General features: G+C 39.1%; 1 long non-coding RNA gene across 1 annotated transcript; it reads right to left on the reverse strand.

Moving 5' to 3' along the window:
* Positions 1 to 1,497: 1,497 nt before the first annotated feature.
* LOC140519964 (uncharacterized) lies at positions 1,498 to 23,395 on the reverse strand. Its single transcript, XR_011972340.1, has 4 exons — positions 23,272 to 23,395; positions 19,858 to 20,010; positions 13,794 to 13,902; positions 1,498 to 5,145 (listed from the first exon to the last, which is right to left on the reverse strand). It is a non-coding gene; the product is annotated as an uncharacterized lncRNA (long non-coding RNA).
* Positions 23,396 to 24,341: the final 946 nt, after the last annotated feature.

Consider the following 24,341-nt stretch of genomic DNA (forward strand, 5'->3'; position numbering starts at 1 on the left):
CAAACAAGACGAGTAGTCCACTCTTCTGTTGTTGTGACTCCAGTTGAATGTATCAGCTTAGAGCAGTCTTGTCACCTGAAGAGTGTGGAATGACAGATGTCAAAATAAGACATGACTGGAGTTTTTCCTGAGACAAAAAATGGAAACTGTGACCAGGTGTCTGAGAGAATAAAATAGCCTATGCTTATTATATTATTATTATTTTACCCTCACCTAATGTGATTTTTATAGTGGATTTACGGGGAGATTTCAACAATTTGTCTTGTTTTCTTTAGAGAAAAAGAGGATAGGCAAAAAAAAAATTAGCTGATGCTACTGAATTACCCGAAGGACTTAGGTTGGCAAAACAAAGTACTCCCTTCCTAGGATACAGACTCAAGTGCAGAAATTTTTGTAAAGGTTTGGGGATGTAGGGTTTAAAATATCATCCTCGGTAAGATGCTTTAAAAATGTTACTGGGTCAATTTATGTGACCTCAAGCACTTGAGGATTTGTAAAATAGTCTGCTGTCTTCTTCCATTCCTGTCTGCTATTCATGGGCCACCATTTTAAGGAGGTATTCACTGACAAATTCCAGTCAGAAAGTTTTCATCCCCCCATGCTCACTGAATTAACTTTCCTTTTGTCTTCTTTTCCATGAGGGGGTCTCAGATTTTTGCCTCGTGGGGAAAGGGGAAGTGCCATTTGTCCAGACCTGGCCATTTACCTCTTAGCCATTCACCCTGAGTAAGCTTTAGTTGTTACAATTCCTCTATCCCTGCACTTTAAGAATAGTGTATTGGGGGAGGGGAGTTTTGTCTGGCATTTTGTGAGTGTGTGTGTGTGTGTGTGTGTGTGCGTGTGTGTTGTTAGTGTAAGCTGAAGGCCTTTATTCTTAGGTCTGTTTTTAACTACATGCCATTACTGCTTTTGTTTGGGGCTCTTCTGCTGTAAAGTGCTCTGGGATGAGAGTGAGTGATTTATTGAGTATAGAGAAGAAAGCAGTAGAGGCACATGGCTTCCTTCTATTTTCTAACTTGGACACACCTTGAAGGCCATTTAACTTGCTTGTGCTCTGACTATATTCCAACAGTAAAGCAGCAAACAAGAATGCCATTATAAATTTATATAAAATAGTGATGTGTGTACCAAGATAATAACCTCACCTCTCTCCCTTCCTCCACCTCTCTGTCTCTCTATCTTTCTCTCTGTCTCTCTCCCTCTGCCTATCTGACTCTGTCTGTCTCTGTCTGTCTGTCTGTCACACACACACACACACACACACACACACACACACACACACACATACACACACATGCACGCAGCACATGTTTTCTGATTTCTGGCCTATTGACTCAGGTAGAGAAAACACATCCTTAACGAGATGGGGCTTGTAAATGGGCAACTGTTTAGGTAACAAAGCCACCTCTAGTGTTCATTGAACTTGTGGGAAATGGTTAAAATGAAATAATTTGAAAGAGAAGGCCACGCTAGACACACAGAAATAGTCTACTGCCATTTTATTTAGAATTTAAATGATGACTTTCATCTTTGTTTCTTCCCTTCATTTTCTGGGTTGTAAAGTATTGAGTGGTCAGAAAGCTTCAGAATATGCACTGTGAGGTAATGCTGCCCTGCTGTAATCCCGCCCCCTGCTCCTTCCTTTTAGTCCTACCACACATCCCTTTGGCTCCTGTTGTTGGTCAGCAGGTAGTGAGAACTAAAGGTTTTTTGAGAGGACAACAGAATGAAAAGCAACGGAGGATTTTTTCTCTTTCTTTCACGCATAGAGGGGTTTTGTTTGGGATGTCAATAGTGAGAGCATCTTGTTCTGAAATGTGACCGCAAAAGATGGCTGACGAGTCTTGCTTCGATGTAGAATCCTCTGCCCTCCAGACCTGCCCTGGGTCATCACGTCACGCATTCCATGACCCCAGCGCACTCAAAACCAAGCCAGTCTGTTTTTATGAAGATAGCATGGAGGCCAGATCTTTCTGCCATTTTTGCAACAATGGAGTCAATGAGCTTTGTGTGGATTTTCATGGAGGCTTATGGCTTCTTGTGAAGGTTTCCTGTCATCACTGTCACTAATTCAGGACTTGAGATTCTTCCTGGGGGCCATGGCCTCAGAAATATAACCCTTGTGTGCTATTATGCCACGAAAATGATTAAATGGATAGTTTCAAAGGAAACTGGGAAGATTTCTATGAAATTATGTAGAGTGAAGTGAGCAGAGACCATTTACACAAGACAACGTTATTGAGAAAAACAACTTTGAAAGACTTTAGAACTGGCAATGATCAGTCAGGAGTCCTGAGGACTGTGTGTGAAATATGCTGGAAGTGATGAACTTAAAATTCAGCGTGACACATGCATTTTTGGACACGACCAGTCTGGGAATTTGATTTTCTGTAATATACATGTTTGTTAGTGAGGGTTTTTTTAAAAAAATTGTTCAATTGGTGGTGGTGGTGAGGGACAATGGAAGAAGATAAGAAAGGCTTGTAAATATAAATACATTTTAAAAATTAAAAGAAATATGGCCTTTGCCACTGCATCTGTGTCTTCCATAGCCTTCTTTGTTACAAATCATTCACAGCAAAACATTCTTCCTGAAAAGCCAGTCTTCCTGTAGCCAACACAAAGATGCATCACTATATATTGATAGGCAGGTACTAACCTAAATATCAGCGGGCTCTATAATCCTTCCCCTGACTCTCAACTCCAGACAGAAAGTCCTCCTGAGATGCTATTGTCCGGCTTCTTCTGTCCAGCTCCCAAGTCCAACTGATTTATGGCTTTTCTCTCAGACTCCTAAAGAGAACCATATTCCTTTTTGGATACCACTCATCTCCTATTGTTTGTCCAAGCTGAGATCCTGATTGAGCTAGACTTCAGTTGATTTCAGGCAGTGTGGTATAATAGGAAGAGTATTGAATTTGTAGTCAAATGGTTCACAACCCAGATTTGTTGCTTATAAGCTATGTGATTTTGGATAAGTCATTTAACCTCTCTGGGCCTCAGCTTCCTTTTCTGTAAAATAAGGTTGATGGACTAAATGGTTTCTGAGGTTCCTGCTAGCTCTTAATTTGCTATTCTGTATTATCTTGCTCCTAAGTACTGTTTTCCACTCTGAGTACTCTTCCTTATTTAAATTTCCAAGTCTTAATTTTTTTCATTTTTTAAAAAGACAGTAAGTACCAAATATCATCTATCTAGAGCTGGAAAGAACCTTAGGGACTCTCTAGTTCAATCCTCTTATTTAAAGATGAGAAAACTGAGGTGTAGGAAGATTATTTTCCCGGATTACAGTTATTAACATCATAGGATTTGAACTCACAGGCACTAACTCCAAAGTCAGCACTCTTTTCTGGTGTACCCCATAACCAGATGATGTTTACTATTTTATAATTTTCCCCTAGCAATTTTCCAGATCAACTATTAGTTTACTGTTGACTTCAGGGACCTCCGGATGACAACATCAAGGGCACCTGTTGAAGGGACGATGTCTTTGTCCTTAGATTTCAGAGTTGTATTGGTTTTTAACAATGATGAAGATCAGTGCCTATCTACTTCTTCTCAGCTAATGTGACCCCTGCCAAAGTCCTCCTAAAACACTCCCTGGGGGAAAGGGATGGAATGCCTCTCTGGTGTGTTAGGAAGCTTTCTCATTATTCCTTAATGTTACATGGGTGCCACAAGGGTGATATGTCTATTGCCCCTTTCCCTAATTACAGTTATCCCTTCCACATTTCTGAGATTAGAGGTATGGTGCTCCTGTGATCTGGAAAATCTGTGTAAAATTTTTTGGCCCTCCCTTTGTACCAGAGAAGAAATCTGAATTTTTCTTTTACCTATGGAGTGTTTACAATACCTTGTTGTAAAGTTTGCATTAATGTTATATAATACTATACATATATTTTATGCATCTATGAGTTTTTAAAATTTTTCTGCATCATCTGCTGGCCTTCATATGTCATCTGTAGCTTCCACAAAAATCTTCCCAAATTGTCGTTTAATTTCTTATGCTGACCCACAATACGTCAAAACTGTGTTGGGAAAGCTGTGAGGTAGAAGGGATAATGTATATGGACAAAGCTATATTCTCCAGGCTGTATTCCTGACTGGCCTGGCCTTTCTTCACAGTGACCCAGAAACATTTTCACTCTGGAAGCTCATACACTTCTGGACTTCATATACTGAAAGTAACTGCCACCCTTGTGGGCTCTTCCTCTGCTTGGTTCATTCCATCCCCAAACTCCAACTCACATTTATGCATCACTTAAAAGTTTTCAAAGTCTTTCTTCAGATTAACCTTATGAGGTAGGCTGGGGAAGTGTTATTAGCCTTTGTCAAGAATAGGAGAATGAATCCAAGGGGTTAAGGGATTTGCTTAAAGTCATATGACTGTCAGAGGAAGTAATGAAATCCGATTCTCTTCTGAATCCAAGTACAATGAAACATGCCACCCTTGTGGTCTCTTCCTCTGCTTGGCTCATTCCATACCCAAACTCCATTTTAAGGAAGAGGGCAATCAGGGCAGCCATGTCTTCATTCCTCTCCAGGCAATACTTCTGACTCCTGGATTTTCTCTATAGTGCCCGTGCTTTCAGTTCTCTTTTATATGTTGTCTTCCTCCAATGAAATGAAGCTCTTTGAGGACAGAGACTGTATTTCTTTCTTCTTACATTAATATTTATAGCACTGAGCATGATGTTGGGAACATAGTGGGCACTTGACTTGCTGAGACTGCCTACCTTTCTAGGTGTACACTTTTTTGATCTTATATAGGATGCACTATATAAATGTTAGTTATGATGATTATTGTCACTATTTTTATTTCTTTTACTCAACTTCTGTTGCGCAATTCTTTACTGATTGCATGTTGTAACTAGTCAATATTCACCCTCTCTCTCCATTGCCTTTTGGGTGATGAGCAGCCTTAATGCTTCAGAAGACTGTGGCATTCCATGAGCCCCAGGCACATAACATCAACGAAAGAATATTGGTGTTAAAAAAGTGGGCTTTTTTTTTTGCCACGGAAAGGATTAAGGTCATGAGAAGGCACTGAATATTTCCACAGAGGCAATCTAGATCTTCACTCTTCCTTCCATTCAGTTCAGATCTCAGCTTATAGTCAAATTTGCAGTATTTGTCCAGGATATGCTGAAAGATAGATATAGAGATAAATAGAGATCAGAATATAGCTTTTTTATTTATATTTTTATATATAGATAGACTAGACAGATAATCTATCTAGATACATATCGATTTCTAACTGTTTATCTTTGTGTCTATCTATTTGCAAATTCTATGAGTTGTCCAATCAACTGATGATCATAGTCTGAGCAGTAGCTGGTTTTCTTCTACTTGGTTTTTTCCTCTGTGGATAGTTAGGCAAAACTCTCTGGAGTAATTATGGATCTCATTTAGGCTGCTGTTCAGTGTTCCAGGACTAGATGCAATCAGTACAATGTCACCCTCAAAAAATGATCTTTTGAGGACCTTGTCAACTGCAGAATTTCTGAATACATTTCTGTAAACTTGTTTTTAAAATATTTTGATAATTGTAATACAGTATAATCAGCTTCCTTTGTAGTCCCATGAGTTTTATTTTTATACATTTAAAAAAATTAATTTTCAGAATGGGATCCATACGCTTCACCAGGCAGCCATGATGTACAAAACAGGTTGAGAATCTGTGTCTATATGGAATCCTTCTTCCATTTGGACATCCTCCATGCTTGTTACAAACAAGTGATGATTTATATTGATTTTTTAAAATTAAAGAGTGGACCTCCACTGGGTACTCATTGGACCCATCCTACTACTGATTGGCACAGGAGTTTTGACATGTTCCATTTTTGACCTGGGCCAATTTGTCTTTCCTTTGGCAGTCTTCTCCCCACCATTCCTCACCCCTTCCAACCTCTTGCTCCCATGGGTTCAACCATATTAATGCCAGATGTAGTACGGATACCAGATTCTCTCAGCTTGTTAGAGCTCTGAGTTCCTGAGTTCAAGAGATCCACCAGCCTGAGCTTTCCTGCAAGCTTATAGTCATGTGCTACCACACCTGACCAACCATATAGTACTCCTATATAGTTTATAAAGGCTTCCTCATACATTTTCTTCTTTGGCCCTTGCAAATACCATAGGCAGATTGAGAATTATTCCCATTTTGCTGGTGAGGGAAGTAGGACTCTGCAAGATTAAGTAATCTCCTCACAGTTACAACATTAACTGGCAGAGGTCACTTTATGGATGAGAAAACTGAGGGCTGGGGAGGTGAAATGACTTTCCTGATGGGATTTGAAGTTAGGTCATCAAAGTCTTACCAGTATTCTTCTCACTGAACCAGGGAATGATAAAACGGAAAAGACAGATTTTGATTATAAGGGAAGGGCATAAGAGGAAAGCATATTTGAATTTTTGAAGATATAAATCTGGCCAACATTAGGTATCATCATGAAATCCTAGTTTAAGCAGATATCTACCTGGTACTATCATGGTCTTGGCTAGATGGCGTAGTAGATAGAGCACTGGGCTTGGAATTGGGAAGATTTGTCTTCATGAGTTCAAATCCAGACTCAGATACTTAGTTGCTGTGTTACCCTGGGCAAGTCAGTTAGTCCTATTTGCCTCACTTTCCTCATCTATGAAATGAACTGAAGAAGGAAATGGCAAACTACTTCAGTATCTTTGCCAAGAAAATCCAAAATGGGGGCACAAAGTATCAAACACAATTGAAACAGCTAAACAACATAAAGATCTTACAACCCTTGATTAATCTCTGACACAGACTTGTCCTGGACCCTAGGTGAGGGCCCATAAAGAAATGTCAAAGAGATAGTTGCCACTGACCTATTATCTAGAGCTGTAACTATTGCACTGACACTCAAATCTTGGCCCAGAGTGAGAAATGCAGAGTACGCCATGAGCTCCAACTTAACGTGTACTCCCTTGCTGGACAACCACACCCCTACTTATTTCTCTCTAGCTACAGCTAGTCCTCCAGTAATGGTGTGGTAGGGCAGACTTCTCTTCTTCCTCTCCATCCCACTCCAAGTTGCTTATCCCAGCTGCAAAAATCCCTAGTTATGTATCTTCTTGAGAAACTGAATCATGATTCCCCAGTCCTTTGCTGTATATCATGCTGAAGACCCTTGGTAGCTGATATCACAGCCCAGCGCACAAAAATCTTCCCAGCAAACACAAACACTGAAAACACTGAGAAAACTGACCATATATCCAGACCTCTCTGGGGTATACTGCACTTCCAAAAAGAGTTTTAACCTGGCTCTTTTGCTAGTACATATAGTCAACTTTATAGTCACAGTATAGGGGCCAAGTAGGGAAGACCAGGCAAGAGGTCTGGCCTTCCCTCTGCTTTTATCTGTTGCCTAGAAGTGACCTCAGAGTAAGCCACAGAGAAAAGCTAATGCCCCCATTCAGCTCTTGGCAGTAACTGCTGCCTTTCTGCTTGAGAAATGTAATTCCCTGATTATGACAATGTTTTGGCAACTCTACATACAAAGAGAAGAACTGACATGTCTCTGCCTAGGAGCCAGAGAATCATCATCTATCTGGGGAGAGAGCCTCAAATGCTATCCACCATCACCTGGGTTCCTAGCAGGGGCATCGTGTCAGCTCCTAACAGAGACTGGGGGAAATGGCACCAAGTCACAGAACCACATAATCTTAGAGTTAGAACAGACCCCAGAGGGCATCTACCTAGCCAAGAATCCTTTAGATAATATCCTATACAAGAGGTCATCCATCCTCTGCTTGAAGCCTCTCCAGGAAGGGAACCCCTTTATTCTTCAGTGGGCCATTCCAGTTTCAGACAGATCTGATTGTTAGTAACAGTAAGTAATAGCATTTGCTTATAAAGTATGCAAGTACTTTATACACATTATCTCATTTAATCCACAGGCTGATAACAACCCTATCAGTGCTGTTATTATCATCCCCATTTTACACATGTGAAAACTGAGAAAGGGAGAAGGTAAGTCACTGGCCCAGAGTCACATAGGCTAGAGCTAGTCTAAAGTAGGATTTGAAGTCAGGTCTTTCTGATTTCCAGTAAACACTCTATCCACTGCTCCAAAGAATTGCTTGTGAGGAAAATCTCCTTATATAGGACCATCATTTGCCCTTCCATAGTTTCTGCCCCTACATTCCCAGAAGGCACTTCTTATGCCTTCACACAAGAAGTTGGTGTGAATGTGAAAAATAGCAAATTTCCTCTTTCATGATGGAAAGAGGCATGAAGACACTTACTTGGCTAAACATTCACTTGAGGAAAAAATCAACCATCATAAATTGTCTTTGCATATTCAGTTTTCACTGTGAGAGAGCCAGCACCAACTCTTTACTTTGGAAATAAATTGAAATGTATTCTCCTCAAATAAACTACAGTGCCCCCTCCAAAAGGTTACTTAGGGACAGCAAAGCTCATAATAGAATAAATTGGTAATAATAATGATCATAAAGGACTTAGTTTTTATTGGAAAAACTCTATATTAAAATTGGAGCTCATCTTTGACCGACTTAGGTGGATTGACCAAAAATAGAAATCAGCTTACGTAGCCTTCCATTTTTAGGGAAGGTGAAGATATGGATTTAGACACTTGATTTTCTTAGCTTAGAGAACACTGTAGGCTAAACTGCTCTGGCCCTCAGGGACTGTGCTATCAGCAGCTGTGGGCTGGGTGAAATTTTTAAAATTCATTTCTCATATCCAGTTGACATGGATTTTTGTGTGTGCGTGTTTAAAACTGTGCTGGCCTGTACTGTGGCCTTTCAAATAGTTTTGATCTCATCGGTCATGTGGATCTCCTCCTCTGCTCACTTCCCAGGCCAAGCACTTCACTGTATTTGCTAAGTTGGGTATTACATCTTTGGTCATTTAGAAATCAAGGAAAGTGAGCAATGGCAGTATTTGTGAGGTAGCTATGTGCTGTAGTTGAGAAAGCATTGGCCTTGATGTCCAAGGACCTAGTTTTGAGTCCTAGCTTCTTCATTAACTAATAGTTACCCATAGAAAGTCATATCATCAGGGAAGCAGGGTAATGCATGGGAAGGAGCAGAGGGCCTGGCTTCAAACCATATCTTTGTTGCGTTTAACTTTATGAGCTTGAACAAGTCACAAAATCACCATGGCCCTCATTTTTCTTATCTGTAAAATGAGAGGATTTGGTCAGATGGTTCCTGAGGTCTCTTCCTGCTCTCAATCTCTGATTATTGTTAACTGGTAAGTCATTTAAAGCCTCTGAGCCTCCTTATCTTCATTGGTAAAATAAGGATGATGATCATAACTCACATTTACATAGCACTTTAAGTTCTGCAGAGCACTTTACATCTAATATCTCATTTTGATCCTTACAGCCTTATGAGGTAGGTATGACATCCCCATTTTTCAGTTGAGGAAACTAAGGTTGAGAAAGGTTAGGTGACTCAACCAGGATTATATCTATCTCACATGGTTCGCATAAGGTTTAGGTGCAATTAAATGTATGAAACACTTATAAAATTTCCAATGCAAAATTTCACTATGCAAAGATTAATTATTAATATTATCAAGTGACTCACTGAATTTTGCTACCTTACATTTTCAGTAAGTGGAGAAGCTAGGATTTGAATCCAGGTCTTTGGCCTCTAAATCCAGGGTTGTCCATCATGCTACATATCTAGTTCATAGCACATTTTTACTTTTCTCTGATTCTATATTTCTCTGGGTTAGGCAAGATCCTCAAGCTTCAGATTCCACTTCTGCAAAGTGGGGATACTAATATTCATATTACTTGGTTCTGTGGGATTCTTACAAGGCTCAGATGAGTATCAAGTTTATTTAAAAGATCTTATTAAGCTGAAAAATACAACTTAAATACAAGCTGCTATTACCAGTGGCGATATTGGTGATTTTATGATAGTTTACATGAAAGACACACTAGATTTAGAGGAAAGGTGAAAAATGGGATGCTCAAAAAGGTAGGTGACTACAGTTGTTGATAAATAAAGCATGACAAGAGAAAATGGTCAATTAATGCCAGTCAACTGACATTACACTAAACTGTGGATGGATTTGGGATGAGATTCAAGCCAATGTTTTGTTTTTAATTTGTGGCTACATCTTCATGCTGGCATCTCTGTATGAGGAACTGTATGAACAGAAATGGTTTTCTCTTCAAATATGGCCCCTTGAGATTTAAATGAGCCAGATGCGGCTGGATACCTAACTAGATTTCATATTCAGACTCAGAGCTCTGCACCCCCCCACCCAAATTAATTCATGATTAGGTTGACGATAGGCAGGCTGTGTGTACCATGTCACTGCCAAAGATGGAAAAACTAACCTAACCTTCACTCTAAGCCCAAGCAACACTCATTAAAAATTGGAAAAGATTTTTTTACAGACTTGTAGAGGTTAGTAGTAAATGTTTGTTTTTCATTTTCTTCATGATTCTCTGTAATCTAGTTTTTACAAAGAAGGGAAGACAGAGAAGAGTGGGGAAGAGAAGTCATCTTCATGACAGTAGGGGGGAAAATTCTTTTTCTGCTCAATTTGTATAGTCAATTTTTCCATCTTGAAAGACCTAAACACGGTAAATGGAATATGGTTTTGATAAACACAGAGACCTTTGGTTTTATAAACCACTAGGCTACCATCACTAGTACAGTTCAGTATTCAAAACCAAAATAAGGTATTGACTAGACTAATAAAATCTTAGAATTGGAAGGCATCACAAAGGCTATCTTTCTTGGAGTATAAATTCCATTTGCACCATCCCCATTAAGTGGTCAACCAGCTTCGACTTGAATAACATACTGGGATGGGAAGTTCATGACTTTTAACTGCTTTTTCCCTAATATCTCTCCAGTTACTCCCTATTACCCCTTGCTTACTGGTATTTCAATTCTCCGCGGCAAAGTAGAATATATATCTGATTTTTCTTCTGCATGACAAATGGACTTGGACACTTAAAAATCTATGAAGTTTTTGGAAGCGGTATGACCTCCACACCTCTAACTTCATGTGTTGTTATAGCTGAAAAAATTCATCCCAGCAATGACCAACATACACAAATTTTCCTGTGATACTTGTGAAGAGTCTGTTACTTGGTCTATAGTCAGAGCTTTGCTAACCTAGTAGCAAGTGCCAGAAACTGGGCCTGCTGCTACTAGAACTTTTGTTGTCAATGTTTTATTGAGTTGTAGGGGCTTATTTTTAACACCATTTACTTCTCAATAATCTATCTTCTCTCCTTCTCACTCCCTTGCTTTAATGGAGCCTCTCTTTAAAGTAACAAAGTAAAAACAATTAAGCAAAAACAGTGCCTATAGCTTTTGAGAGACTAGGATTGCCTCCTTGATAATAATACTAACTAACATTTATAAATCTGACATTGTAAATTTTGCAAAGCACCCTAGATATCCTCACCCTCATTCTATACCTATGTTATGTCATTTGGTCCTTATAAAAATCCTATGGGGTTGATACTACAGTATCCCCATTGTACAGTTAGGGAAAGTGAGACTCAGAGAGGCCATGGGACTTGGCCACATAGGTAATAAGTGTCGGAGGTGATATTTGAACTCAGGTCATTTTGACTCTAGATACTACACTTTAGCCATTAAACCATTCTGCCTTTCTCTATAAAGCACAAAGAAACAACAGGATTGGATATAGATAACGGACATCATATTTTTTCATCAATGGATCCATCCATACTCATCTTAATAGTCTCATCCTTGGTGTTACCAGTAGGGGCTCTCTTTCCCTTTCTTCTTTCTTCCCTTCTTCCATTGAAGGTAGCCAGGTGAGAATAGCTGCTAGCAAGAATATCCTTTCTTTTCTTTCCTCTTCCTCCTCTCCAGTTTTTCTTTCCTCCCTCCCTGTCCAGATCCCATCAAGGTGCTGGGTGGAAAATACCAACAATAGGTCCCTTCTCCTAAACCTTCCTGACAATGCTTTGCGCTAGATTGGATACTAATCACTCTCATGCCTTTCCTTTTGTGAGAGACCTTGGAATCTCCGCTCTTCTTGGATCATTTATAGGTTCCTAACGGTTAATAGGTTGAGCCCATCCAGTTTCCCTTACCCTGCAGAGCAGTCATGGATACATGAGTTGACAATCTCCAAATATAATCCTTCTGGTAAGATAGAGGCTCACTAGGCCTTATTTGCCCTACTCTGAGCCTCACCATCTGCCTTTCTGCATACCCTCCTGACCACTGGAAACTGTCATCTGGTCTGCCAATGAACCCCAATGACCCCTGGGTCTTGTTAGCTGTTTTGATCCTGGACAATAGTATTTTCAAACCTTTTCTTTAACTTTGAAATGTAATGTATGTGGTACCTTCCCCTTTAGAATGGAGCTCTGCCTTTTCTGCTTGTATTCCCAAGATTTTGCACAATTTTTAGCATACAACAAGGGCTGAAGAAATGTGTTTTCATCCATTTATTCTCTAATGTGAATACTCCCTCTACCAGTACAGGTCACAGTCTGACCTTCTGCATACTTTTTCCCAAGTCTTCCTGTAGATACTCCCTAGGGGGATGGTGCACACAACATAAAGCTTCCTCTTGGTCTCATCTTTTAATATTGTACCTTCTCCCTCAAAATTTCTTATGACATTGTCCTTCCCCCCAAATTATCTTTTATTTACTTTACACAACTTTATTTTGTATATGTTTATATGTATGCCTATTATCTCTCCTGATAGAACGTAAGTCTCTGACAATTTGATTTTTGTCTTTCTTTTCCTAGAAGATAGTACACACAATGCCTGTCATATAATAGGCACTTAAAAAATCCTGTTGATAATGGATAGCACATGGACTACCTGTTTGATGTCCCTCAATCTTATGTGACCAACCTACCTTCTCTTTTGGTCATACATTTCTTTGATGATAACTCTCTGATGTATTTGTTCAACGTTAATACACCTAATTTATTCCTACTATGTAATTCTCCCTTTGAGTGACCTACAGTTTTGTTCTTTTTGGAGATTGTGACATTCCATGTTTACAGTTATTTTGCATCAACAATATGAAAAAAGTTTTTGTTTGTTTCAGGGAGAAGTTAGGGAATTTTAAAAAAATTCTGTATAATTTTCTAAATGCAATTCTACTCTATGTCAGCTTCTTATGGAATTCTGGACTAGCTCGTTGTCTATATGCATTAGATAAAGGTACCAATAGACCAACTCAACAGACAGTTCAATTGTATATCATCATCCTCTGAACCATAGGCATTGCTTATCTGCTTAGTTTGCTTATGTGGAACGTTAAACTGAACTCTTTTCAGGGATTTTTTATTTTAGAGCAAGTTAAGTGACTCACAGGCTAGAGTGACAGATCTTTAGTCAGGAAGACCTGATTTTAAATCTGATCTCAAACATTTATTAACTGTGTGACCCTGGGGAAGTCACTTAACCTTTGTCTGCCTCAGTTTCTTAATCTGTAAAATAGGAATGATAATAGTGCCTACTTTCCAGGGCAGTTGTGAGGAGCAAATGAGATACATATAAAGCACTTTGCAAATCTTTAAGTACCACATAAATGCTACTTATTATCGTGCATCTTATTTGAGATCCTGAAATATTCAGATATTTTATTTAATAAGCACATCACCTCAAAAGAAGAACATATGGAGCATCTTTCTTTTTTTTGATGGAGAATCTCCTTTCCATTTGGACACCGATTTGGACCTCCTCCATGATAGTGACAAACATGTTTGGTAAGCAAGCACTTCCCGTGTTATGTTTCACTTGTTATGAATAATCAAACTCTTACTGAAGAAAGTTACTTCATTTATGATATCAATTAAGGAATCTTGTCTGATTTTAATCTGTGCACCAGAGAGACCCACTGAGCTGGCAATTGTGTGGTATTAAAAGCGCCATGATCCAATATTCCTAGACAAAGGTAGGAAGAAACATCAATTTGTAGATCCACAGCATCCCTCACAAAGCTAGAAATAAAAGATACAGGTTGTATGAATCCATGCACACATAATAATAACGTACAATTTATATTTTTGGATTGAAGTTCACCAGATTGCAAGTGAAAAGCAGGTGGGAAGGAGCAGTGAAGCCTAGTTTTCACTGAAGGTGACTCAACACAGTCATATGTCATATTTAACCAGACTGAAAAATCATGAATGATTATTAAAACCTGGTAGTTCTGCCAACTGGTCTAATTCCCCCGGTGCCAATTCAAGCATTAAGAATGAAGAACAAAACTCCTTCTTAGCAAATGATTTACATTTCTAAGAATTTGGTTGCTCTTAAAAATAAAAGAGTTTCTGCCTGACTGATATATTTATTTATTTGGGGAGAAATCAACTTTCAGAGAAGCTGAGGTTTAAAGAGAGAGAGAGAGAGAGAGAGAGAGAGAGAGAGAGGAGAAGAAGAAGAGAAAGAAGAGAATTTTCTCATTTTAAGACTTTGTGCTAATATAGGTGTCAAAATGTCCTCATTTAGCAGGTGAAAGTCTGGATGTGTGTTGGGGAGAGGTGGTGTGAGTATGACTCATATCTATAATACTCCTAAAGCACTTGTGCACCTGAGCCATATTTATTTATCATTAGCACCATTAGAAAGATCTGAGCAGCCTATTGGTTACACTTTTAGACAAATGTGAAAGTCAGGTAACAAAGGGCTGTGAGAAACTGTGACAAAGGTACATACTCTGTAAGAGCATGGACCCGTTATCAGGATTATTGACAGATACAGGGCAAGAAGCGGCTCAAATTCTGTTAAACAGGAATGATAGTTTATCATTTTCAAAAGGAAAGCTTGGCAACTAATTGGGCCATAGCATTCACCTGGCTTGCTAGAAGTGGAAGAACAGGGGAATTGCAGCCTAGTAACTTAAACAAACTAATCCCTACGTATAACTCACAGCGAGCACATTCCTTGCCCCAAGTAACTTTCCATTGCCAAAAGAGAGACAGATAGAAAGAGAGAGAAAGGGAGGGAGAGAGGGAGAGAGAGAGGGAAAGAGAGAGAGAGAGAGAGAGAGAGAGAGAGAGAGAGAGAGAGAGAGAGAGAGAGAGAGAGAGAGAGAAAGAAACATGCTGTGTCATGAAGCTCTTGTTTGAAGAAGCAACCTTGTCTAAGGAAGGAAGGCTAAGAAAGTTAAATGGAAATTAATTTATAGAAATAACATGGGAAATTGCCTCTCTCCCTCCCTCTCTATCTCTCTCTTTTTCTCTCTCTCTATGTCTCTTTCTAAGTCTCTCTCTGTCTCTCTCTCTCTGTGTAGTATGTGTCTTTGCAAGTGGTTGGATCAGGAAGAATTATTTGTAGTCATGTTTATACCCTAAGTATTGAATGCTCTATGGTAAGTCATTGATAGAATTTGGCCTTCATAATATTCACTCAAATACTGTACTTTATTAAATATTTATGATGTACATGGTCCTTTTGGGAATTCAGAGAAGTATAAAAGGTGGTCCTTGATGCCTAGAAGCTTAGAAACCAGTTAGAAGGACAAGATTTCTAAACAAATAACTGTAATCCAAGGTAGAGTGTGCTAAGTCCTCCACGAGTATATAAGCTAAAAAGAACAGAGGAATCCAGAGGACAGACAGATAATTTCAATGGGGTGGGTGGAGATAGGGATGCGGAGGATTTATGGAAGACATCATGGAGGGGATTTCAAAGCTGGCAGAATGAGTAGGACATTATGTTGCATAAAGGAAAAATCACTAGGGTAGGAGTAAAAGGCCTTCATTCTAATGAAAAGCAGAATAGTGAAAGAAGAAGAATTAAGGATTTGAATCTAGACAACCTGCACTCAGATACCTGATCTGCTTATTAATCTTAGCCAAGGAACTTCATCGTTTTGAGTTTTCTCATCAAGATGTGACCCAGATTCAAGGGTTTATTCTCCTAAATCTCATTAGCATTAGCAGGCTGGATCCCCAGAGGCTAGCTGCTACTTCTCTGCTCATGCTTCTAGCGCAGGTGTGGGGAATTGGTGGCCTTGAGGTTGCAGGTTCTGCAACCCTGTAGGGGATATTGAATGGTTGGGAGTATCTTTCTAGAGTTATATGTAACTCATGAGCCCCCATTGATGTACTTCTTCCATTGATGATCCATTGATATCAATCAGTCAGCCAAACAATTAGTTTGTAGAAAGGGTTATCTACCAAGATATAGTAATAATAATGATATAACATATTATGTGATAATGTTATATATTATGTAGTAAATATAGCAATGTATAATATATGTAATACTAATATATGAATACATAATATTTATTCATCCATTCATTTATTTATTTGTTCTTACTATGGTAAGAACAGTTGGTACAAAACATTCAACTGAGAGTCTGTGACACACTCTACTATCAATTCATAGAAAGTCCAGGGAATGGAAAATTCAAGCCCAGGTGGCAAAGGTTCCTGGATTGTGGTTCCCTTTCCTAGTTTTGCTTTAATTGTCTAGACCATGATATCACAGCTGCCTACTGAACCTCGATCGTTCCTCTATCCCTGCAGCCCTTTTTTCCAGTTGGTAAGTCCCTCTTGTAACCTCCATTTTGGAGAGGGGTTCAGGCCAACCATCCTTCATTACTCTCCATGTTTTGCTTCTGACTCTCCAGATTTCACCACCATGCTTCCATTTAGGTACCTCTCCATCTTTTTCAGTGTCATTTTATGCGTTGTCTTCCCCCATCAGAATATATCCTCTTTGAGGGCAGGGACTGTCTTCATTTTTTGCTTGGACTTATATTTCCAACACTCAGCACAGTGCCTGGCATATAGCAAGTGCTTAATAATTGCTTGTTGACTAATAAATGACTGACTGACAAGATGGAAATCTCTTTTTCCTGTTTGTGAGGATAGTCATAAAATTTCTATTAGGTGAAAGAAAATTTTCTGTTGGGCTCCTTCTTAGAATCTTGAAACTGCATTTCTTCAGTTTGTCTAATTTGTCCTTGTTTCTGATACAAACATTGCTGCTATCTGCTTCTGTCCCAAGATATTTGTTAGGACACCAATGAACATTCTAAATCATCTAATCATCTAAACTATAAGGTCCTCCTTTGGTCAATGGCTGTGGGTAGAGTAGGCAAACTTTATTATCCTCTCCCCTCTCTGTCCTCCAACTCAGAGATTCACACTAATGGGCTTGACTGAATTATTCTCTTTTCCAAGGTGCCAATGGCTTGAATGTTAGATTCTAGACTGGCTTGATGTTTTATGGGAGACCTGGAGGCACATTACTTTATTGCTTTTGATTGATTGATTGGTTCAATAGAGATGTTCTCACTTGATAATGAATATTTTGCTAGTTAACTTTTGAGGTCCCATGTAGCTCTTATAGCTATGGAGCCAGTATCAATTCTGGTGCTAATTTGCTGTGAATGATCTTGTACGGTCCACTTTACCCCTCTGGGTCTCTGTTTTTCCATTTGTAAAATTAATGGATTGGACTAGATGATAGAATTGTAGATTCATGGAACATTAGAGCTTTAAAGAACCTTAGAAGTCACCTGGTACCACTCCTTAAAATCTCTAAGGACCTTTCTAGCACCGATTAGAATTCAAGCCCTTTCAATTTAACCCTTCTCCTCCTCCCATCCTGACTGGTGATTGCCTCAGTTGAACATTTCATCTTCACCTGACTCCAGCCATACTTCCCATCATTTTCTGGCCATTTCCTCTCTAGCTGCCATGAAGCTACACATATACTCTGACTGTGTCCTATTCCTTTCCCCATTTTCCAGTTCTGGAATCACAATCAAATCAACTCTGTAATCGCTCCTGGAAAGGGTGTTTTAGTCTATTTCCCTATGCCTCCATTCCTTATCTCCATAAATTTCCAAACCAAAACATTCTTCCCTGACCACTCCATGTATGCTGTTTCTCATCATTAGAATGTAAGCTCTTTGAGGCAGCGACTATCTTCATTATTTTTATTTGAATTCCTAAAAATTATCATAGTGCTCAGCACATAGCTCTTAATAAATACTTTTTCATTCATTCATTTATTCATTCATCCATCCATCCACCCATTCATTCATTCTAAAGTACCAAGTTCTGAGTTCACTGAAGTTAAATAAAATGGCACTACTCAATAAGAACAACACTGAAGCCCTTTTAGAGTTAGGCAGATGGGGAGTATGGTGCCTTTTAGCCCTAACTTTGATTTTGAAGGGGTTGTTATAGTGTTGGGTTCATCTCCCTGGGAGAAAGGATTAGGGGTGGGATGGAGACAGTGAGGATCTTTGAAAGCAAAAGCCCAACTTAAAGTAATGCATTATATTTTGAACACTGTATGTTTGACAATATATTTCATGCCTCATTTCCCGCTAGTTGTGAGCTCTAGTAAACACTCAGAGAGCAAATTCACATTTTTCATGTCAAAAATCCCTCTAGTTCTCTCCCTCCCCTCAGCTTGTCACTAGTTAAATAGACCCCTGTAAGAACAGAGTCTGTTCACACTGTAATCTGTTGTGACACTAAGCCTTAATCTGTCTTCAAATTTCCATTGTTTTTCACTAAAAGATTATTGGAGAAATATTTTATAGCTCACATTCATTTTCTTTGCTAAGAATAAATTGCATAATCAGTGGGTATCTGACCAATGCTGAATCTTCTGTCCGAACCCAAGTTTAAGAATTTCATGTGGATTATTCATAGCCATCTATCCAGTTAATTCAATGTAATTATTTTTCTCTGGTCGAGGCAGAATTTACCCTTCCCTGAAATGAGCTTATCTTGTAATAAGATATTAAAAGAGGAAGGACGATGTTGCTGGAGTGAGTTTTACTGAAGTCAAGCCTCTCACCACCAGGGCCTGAGTTATGGGACTGTCACAGCCTTCCATGGGAATATTGCCTATATTTCTCAAGTGCTTGCAAGTTGTTATTAAAATAATAATAATGATAACAAATGAATTGACTTCCCTAGCTAAAGTCCTTCTGTATTACTTTATCATGGTTTAGGTATGGCCTGATTTCCCTGAAGACAAATGTCAGTAGACTAAAAGCTCTGTTAGGCCCTACTAAGTATGAAAGGCTTCAACAATGGATTGATTCAATTGTGTACAGACAGCCAATAAGATTGTCCCTCCAGTAGTATATAAAGCCTTTGAGGAAACAGACCTTTCAGTTTTTATGATTATATTCTCAGCAATTACCACAGTCCCTTGCACATAGTAGGTGCTTAATCAATGTTGATTGAAAGAGAAGATGAGAAAAGAAGAGGTGAGGAGAGGAGGAAAAGGAAGGGAAGAGAAGGGAAATGAAGGAAAGGGAAGAAAAGAGAAGAGAAGAGGCTTATCAACAGAAGGGCATCCACCAAGGAATTTTTTTGGTGGGATGAAGGGATGAAAAAAACTCATAAAACCATCTATTCAAGGTTTAGAGGGGTTATAATATTCATGAGAGTAGAAAGAGCTAACATAAATAGAATCATAGATCTTGTATTGAAGTGCAGACCAATTTAATCATACATAATTGGTTCTCTGTCTACTCTTGGCCTTGTATTTGATCCCTATGCCACAGAGTCGTTGAGATAAAAGAAAGCACAAGAGACCATCTAAGCTAACCTCCTGCCTTTTTAAAGCTATATGAAACAATTATTGGTTGTCCTATGATTACTGATCATTTAGGCAAGAGATCGTCAAATTTCCTTGGACATTTCTTTCCAGTGTTCCACTACTTATATTGTAGAGGAAGTTCTACTTTTATCTATCATATCCCTTTCATTGCCAAGTAAATTTCCTTTCATTTGATCCTCTGTAGAGATGATAATTTTATGCAAGGACCTGTCACCTAATTAAAAAGAATCATTAAATACACATTGCTGCCATCATTATAACAATAATATCTCATATTTGTATGGCACTTACATAAGTTTGTAAGTCTGCTATTTGTGCAGTCCAGATTGGAAACAATCAACAGATTCCCATCTTGAATGACTTTTCTCTATATCTTCCTGTATATCGCTCAAAGGAGATCCACTCAATAGGCTGGGTACTTTCTTCTATATCTCTTAACATTGCCTGGAATATCAATGGATCATATGATATATCTGTCACTCATTTTTCTCTATCACCATAAGACTATCCAACTCCTTTTACAATTATACATCTCTCTGCTAACATCATTTAGTCCCTGTGTCTTAAACAGTTTTGCATTAGTAATGTGTTGCAAACTTCCTGTGCTCACCATGGAATTCTCCATTGCTGTTTGAGTAAGTTTCAACTTTAATTCTTTGGCGTCTGTGGTATTCCATAGCTTGAAACCATATATCATTACAGAAAGAATAATGTGGTCTCCCTTTGGTTCAGGATGAAACTTGGAGTCATTAAAAGCCTGTGTAATTTGTCACTCTCCAATCTATCCTGCTCTTTCTTTTGTTCAATTCTAGGCCAATCCATCTGCAATATTTACTTAAGATAATATATATCACTGGACCAGCTGTGTGGTTTGTCCTTACAGTTGCATATTGTACTCTGTTCCAAAGAAAGTCTTCCTTTACTTATCTTTTTCTTGTGTGAATATTTAATCCAAATCTTGAGAATAATGATGGAACTCATTTAGGAAGCTCTATAGTCTTCCAGAGCTTGCTGTACTCAGCCCTGTCCCTTGATGAAAATACAACTAAAGACAATTGTCCCAAGGATATTTAAGAATGAAACTTGAATTTAAAGTGGAAAAAAGCAATGAAGATTTTTATGACAAACACTATTTTTTATGTGGAATTGGATTTATTTATTTTTTTAAAAAAAATTAATTTAACTTTTAACATTAATTTTCACAAAATTTTGGGTTCCAAATTTTCTCCCCATTTGTCCCCTCCCCCCATCCCCAAACACCGAGCATTCTAATTGCCCCTATCACCAATCTGCCCTCTCTTCTATCATCCCTCCCTTCCCTTGTCCCCATCTTCTCTTTTGTCCTGAAGGGCCAGATAACTTTCTATACCCCATTGCCTGTATTTCTTATTTCCTAGTAGCAAGAACAGTACTCAACAGTTGTTCCTAAAACTTTGAGTTCCAACTTCTCTTCATCCCTCCCTCCCCACCCATTCCCTTTGGGAAGGCAAGCAATTCAATATAGGCCATATCTGTATAGTTTTGCAAATGACTTCCATAATAGTCGTGTTGTGTAAGACTAACTATATTTCCCTCCATCCTATCCTGCCCCCCATTGCTTCTATTCTCTCTTTTGATCCTGTCCCTCCCCAAGTGTTGACTTCAGATTGCTCCCTCCTCCCATTGCCCTCCCTTCCATCATATCCCCCACCCTGCTTATCCTCTTCTCCCCCACTTTCCTGTATTGTAAGATAGGTTTTCATACCAAAATAAGTGTGCATTTTATTCCTTCCTTTAGTCGAATGTGATGAGAGTAAGCTTCATGTTTTTTCCTCACCTCCCCCCTTTTTCCCTCCACTGAAAAGTCTTTTACTTGCCTCTTTTATGAGATAATTGGCCCCATTCCATTTCTCCCTTTCTTCTCCCAATATATTTCTCTCTCACTGCTTGATTTCATTTTTTTAAGACACGATCCCATCCTATTCAATTCACTCTATGCTCTTTGTCTCTGTGTGTGCGTGTGCGTGTGCGTGTGTAATCCCACCAACTACCCAGATACTGAAAAGTTTCAAGAGTTACAAATATTGTCTTTCCATGTAGGAATGTAAACAGTTCAACTTTTGTAAGTCCCTTATGACTTCTCTTTGCTGTTTACCTTTTCATGCTTCTCTTCATTCTTGTGTTTGAAAGTCAAATTTTCTTTTCAGCTCTGGTCTTTTCATCAAGAATGCTTGAAAGTCCTCTGTTCCATTGAAAGATCAATTTTTCCCCTGAAGTATTATACTCAGTTTTGCTGGGTAGGTGATTCTTGGTTTTAGTCCTAGTTCCTTTGACTTCTGGAATATGATATTCCATGCCCTACGATACCTTAATGTAGAAGCCACTAGATCTTGTGTTATCCTGATTATATTTCCGAAATACTTGAATTGTTTCTTTCTAGCTGCTTGCAATATTTTTTCCTTGACCTGGGAACTCTGGAATTTGGCCACAATGTTCCTAGGAGTTTCTCTTTTTGGATCTCTTTCAGGAGGTGATCAGTGGATTCTTTCAATATTTATTTTGCCCCCTGGTTCTAGAATATCAGGGAAGTTTTCCTTGATAATTTCATGAAAGATGATGTCTAGGCTTTTTTTTTAGATCATGGCTTTCAGGTAGTCCCATAATTTTTAAATTGTCTCTTCTGGATCTGTTTTCTAGGTCAGTTGTTTTTCCAATGAGATATTTCACATTATCTTCCATTTTTTCATTCTTTTAGTTTTGTTTTATGATTTCTTGGTTTCTCATAAAGTCATTAGCCTCCATCTGTTCCATTCTAATTTTGAAAGAACCATTTTCTTCAGTGAGCTTTTGAACCTCCTTTTCCATTTGGCTAATTCTGCTTTTGAAAGCATTCTTCTCCTCATTGGCTTTTTGACCCACTTTTGCCAATTGAGTTAGCCTATTTTTCAAGGTGTTATTTTCTTCAGCATTTTTTTGGGTCTCCTTTTTTGGGTTGACCTGCTTTTCATGCTTTTCTTGCATCTCTCTCATTTCTCTTCCCAATTTTTCTTCCACCTCTCTAACTTGATTTTCAAAATCCTTTTTGAGCTCTTCAATGGCCTGAGACCATTGAATGTTTATTTTGGATGTTTGGGATACAGAAGCCTTGACTTTTATGTCTTTCCCTGATGGGAAGCATTGTTCTTCCTCATTGGAAAGGATGGGAGAAGACATCTGTTCACCAAGAAAGTAACCTTCTATAGTCTTATTTTTTTTTCCCTTTTTTTGGGCATTTTTCCAACCAGTTACTTGACTTTTATGTCCTTTGTCAAGAGTAGAATATACTCTAGGAATCTGTAAGATCTCAGTTCTCCAAGGTGGCACAATGAAGCATGTACACTGGTCTGGGAGCAGGGAGAGATTTTTGTGCCCAGAATCCTAGCAGTAACCTCTCCACAGCCACCTGGTCTCCAGTTCCACCAAGTTAGCACTAGGGGTTGATTTCCAGTTAAGCTGTGGGGGTAGGGCCGCCATTCAGTGCGAGACAAAGACCAGCTCCCTCAGGGCCTCTACACAGGGCTGAGGTAATATTTAGCTCCTCAGTGCCCCCAGGGATTTTTATGCTCCAACAATGGATGCAGACGGCTGTATGGGCTGCTGTGTGGCCTCTGTGGCTGCTGCCTGCTGACAGAGCTATGGAAAGTCCCTTCTCCCTTCCCAGTCTGCTGAAAAAACCCCATCACTGACCTTTGGCGCCTATGGGTTGAGGGATCTGTGGATCACTGCTACTGGGACTGGGGATTTGCTGTTACTGCCACTGGAGATTCAGCCCCTGATGTGTCCTCCTCCCATAGTCATGCCTTACCACTAGGCCAAGGCTGGGCTGGGCTCTGTGTTCCACTCTGTGTCTGGTGTAACTGACATTTCCCGTGGGCCTTTCAGGTCACCCTGGGCTGGAAATCTCCTCCACTCTGCTGTTCTCCACTTCTGCTGCTCCAAAATTTGTTGAGAGTCCCTCTCTATAGGTATTTTATGGGCTGTGTGGGGAGACCCTGCATATGTATGTCTTTCTACTCCAACATCTTGGCTCCACCCCCCTCTTGATGATCTTTCGAGTTTCTTGGGCTAAAATATTTTTTCATTCTGTCTTTTTGCTGGTTCTGCTGTTCTAGGATTTGTTTTGGGGCACTATTTTATGATTGTTTAGAGGTGAATACGGGAGAGTTATGGCAATTTACTGCTTACTCCACCAGCTTGGCTCCTGGAAGTTCTCCAAATATTATTCTTCATCAAGGAGACAGCATACAAATGCTACCACTGACAGCAGAATCACCACACTGAGAATCTAACATGATAGTCTGATGTGTTACACAAAGAAGTAGAAATGGCCAGAGATGGGGAGAGTGGTCTGAAAAGACCAAGCATTCATTATTAAAACGTTAATGAATGCTCTTCCATTCTGTGCATAGAGGAGATATATTCTGGAGTTATCACCATTTTGACTGAGAGCATTGATGGATTAATCTTCAAGTATCTAAAAGAGGAAAGACTACTAAAAACTGGGGAAACGTTTTCTGAGTGTAACTGACTGAGAAATGAAGTGATGACTTACCTGAGCATCCTCCTTAAATAAAGGTACTAGGAGGTTTCCACTTCCCCATGCAATCAGAGGGGTGCTGAGAGGCAAAGGGATTTGATAAGGCATGAATACCAGGGCTGAGGTGTACTTTCAGAATGATAAAGTTCTTGGGGCCATGATGAAGTCATGATGTTACTTCTAGTGACATATAGCTACTAAATGACGGAGCCAGGATTAG

The sequence above is a fragment of the Notamacropus eugenii genome, chromosome 1, assembly GCF_028372415.1.
Source record: "Notamacropus eugenii isolate mMacEug1 chromosome 1, mMacEug1.pri_v2, whole genome shotgun sequence".
Classification (NCBI taxonomy): domain Eukaryota; kingdom Metazoa; phylum Chordata; class Mammalia; order Diprotodontia; family Macropodidae; genus Notamacropus; species Notamacropus eugenii.